The following is a 2759-nucleotide window of genomic DNA, read 5'->3' as shown; positions in this document are numbered from 1 at the left end:
TCACTCCACAGTCCCTTTTCCTCTATCTCTCCCTTGTTTTGGGATTTGGGGCATTCACGCACATGTACCCAGTGTGTTTTTGAAGCTGCCCAACCGTGAACTCCAACAATGTCATCATCCATGTAGGATCCAGACACCTTAACCGCTATTCTACCTGCTGGCCCTCAAATCACTTTTAATCTGTACCGATTCCCTCTCTTTCTACCCCCCTTTTGTGACATTTCTTTGTTGACCCATAGAATTTTCCATGGAATTTGGCTACTTGCTTCTTCAAGGTATTCTTTAACTTGTTATTCAACCCCCCATGGCACTTAGATCTAGGAGTTTGATAGCATTCAGACTTTATCTTCTAAAATACATATTGTACACATCACAATAGAAAATACATAGTGTCTGGTTGTTCCTCACTTAGCGATGTTCATTTTGATTGGTGATACCTTGTACATCTCTGCGGGGTATGGCACAGTCCCTTAAAGCATGCATACAGTGTGTAATATTCAAATCAAGGACACGGACATATTCATTGTCCTCAGCAGTAAACATTACAGAATGTCGTACACATTTTCTATAGTTCTTCTGTTTCGCTTTTTGGAGGTATATATTGAATTCTCAGTGACATGTTTACTTGGCTGTGGTATACAATTCCATAGCCTATTTTATTTCTTTGCCTGCGTTTTCGTGTCTGTTGCTCATTTTCTCCCACCACACTCCCCTCCCTGCTCACCCCCGTGAGGCCTCTGCTATCTACCTTTACTATCTCTATTTCTATGGCATTGCGTACTTCAGTTCCTACCACAGGGTGTGGACATTCAGAAAAATATGGACACCTCACAAATTTACACAGCATCTTGCACCGGACATGCTGCTCTTCTCTGTATCGTTCCAATTTTAGTCTATGTGCTGTGGAAGCAAATGCTACTTTGCTTTTCATTTGCTTTTTTAGTTTTTATTTTTTTCTGAAGATAGAAGCTGAAATCATCCATTTGACACTTTTTTAAAAATTATTTTATTTAACTTTATTCATTTATTGTTATTTTCCAGTTTGATTAGAGAGAGAGAGAGAGAGAGAGAGAGAGAAAGCAAACCACCAGGTCCAGGACTTGAACCATAGTCAGCCAAGTGGGAATCCAACACCTTTAATCATCATGCCACCTGCCAACCCCTAAGCACTTTAATGCTATAAATTTTCCTTTAAGTACTGCTTTAACTGCTAACTGCCTCCCACACCTTGTGATATATTGTTTCTCATTTGTATTTAGTTCAAAATACTTTCTAATTCCCTTTTTTTTCTCTTCTTTGATCCATGGGCTATTTAGCAATGTATAAATTAGTTTCCAAATATTTGGGGATCTTTCAGATAGCTTTCTGTTTCTAGTTTATCCACTATGGTCAGAGTTCTTTTGACTCCTTTTCAGTTTTTTTTTTTTTTTATGACGCAGAATATTATTTTATCTGTAAATGTTCTGATGTACTTGGAAAAAATACGTTATTCTGTCGTCAGAGTATTTTGTCAATGTTAATTATATCAAGTTGGTTTAGTATTGCTCATCTTCTATCTTTGATATTCCACCTACTCATTCTGTTTATCCTTGTGAGGATATAAAAATGACCAACTTTGGGCCCGCAGGTGGCATGGTGGGTCAGGTGCTGGATTCCCATGCAAATGACTACGGTTCAAACCCTGGACCCGGCAGCTTGAAAATCACAGCAAACAAATAAATAAATGTATGTTTGAAAAACAAACCAAAACAAAAGTCACCAACTATAACAACTTTTTCTATTTTTCCTTTTAATGTTATCTTTTTTTCATTTCCTATACACTTTGAGATTATTATGTGTAAAAATGTTAGGACTGATCAATTGATCCTATTATCATTGTTGATATTTGATTTGCTTCATGTTACCAAAAGAAGTTTATTAACTTGGTTACTGGGCATTTTTGACCCACCTGAGGTCCTTTATAGTTTCCTTATTTCTGGCATTACAAGATATTCCAAAATCTGCTTTGTTTCCTCTTTCAAAATTGGAATTAGCCATGTCTCCCAGGAGCCTGGGTTATTTTTGTTGGAAAATGTTATTTAGAAACTGTGGTCTGTATGCTAGAGTTGCTTATTGCTCTTCCATGATTGCCATATTTCCTATACATTTTCAGTGGACAGAACCTGGAAATGTATATTTTTTAAAAAGAAAAAGAAGGGCCAGCAGCTGGCGTGAAGGTGAAGGCACTGGATCCCATCTGGCTGACTCTATGGCTTGAGTCCTTGAACATCACGCTAGGCATGTGTGTGTGTGCCCAAAATCCTGAACGGAGACTGGAGGAGAAGAGACTGGCATGACCTTCCCCCTGGGAGGTAATTCCTCACTTTCTTTCTCTGTCTCTCTCTGGTAAATGTACATGTCCTATAGCAAAAGTTTACTTACAAAAGAAAGAAAGAAGGAAGGAAGAAACGAAGAAAGAAGAAAGAAAGAAAGAAAGAAAGAAAGAAAGAAAGAAAGAAAGAAAGAAAGAAAGAAGAGAAGAGAAAAGAAAAGAAAAGAAAAGAAAAGAAAAGAAAAGAAAAGAAAAGAAAAGAAAAGAAAAGAGAAAATCTGAGTTTATAGTGATGTTTCCAATTCCGAGGAGCTGCAGGGCTGGGGAAAGAAAGGGAATCACATTGTGACAAGACCATGCTGAAGATACTTTCTCTCTTCTTTTCACTTTTTCTTCTACATTTATTTAAAAAAACATTTTTTTTTTTTTTGGAGAGGTTTTTGGTATA

General features: G+C 37.1%; 1 pseudogene; it reads right to left on the bottom strand.

Moving 5' to 3' along the window:
* Positions 1 to 812: 812 nt before the first annotated feature.
* Positions 813 to 912, bottom strand: LOC114009913 (uncharacterized; annotated as a pseudogene).
* Between the last annotated feature and the right edge of the window lie 1847 nt (positions 913 to 2759).

Source organism: Tupaia chinensis, unplaced genomic scaffold (assembly GCF_000334495.1).
Source record: "Tupaia chinensis unplaced genomic scaffold, TupChi_1.0 Scaffold000661_1, whole genome shotgun sequence".
Classification (NCBI taxonomy): Eukaryota; Metazoa; Chordata; class Mammalia; order Scandentia; family Tupaiidae; genus Tupaia; species Tupaia belangeri.
This window is presented reverse-complemented; position numbering and strand designations above follow the sequence as displayed.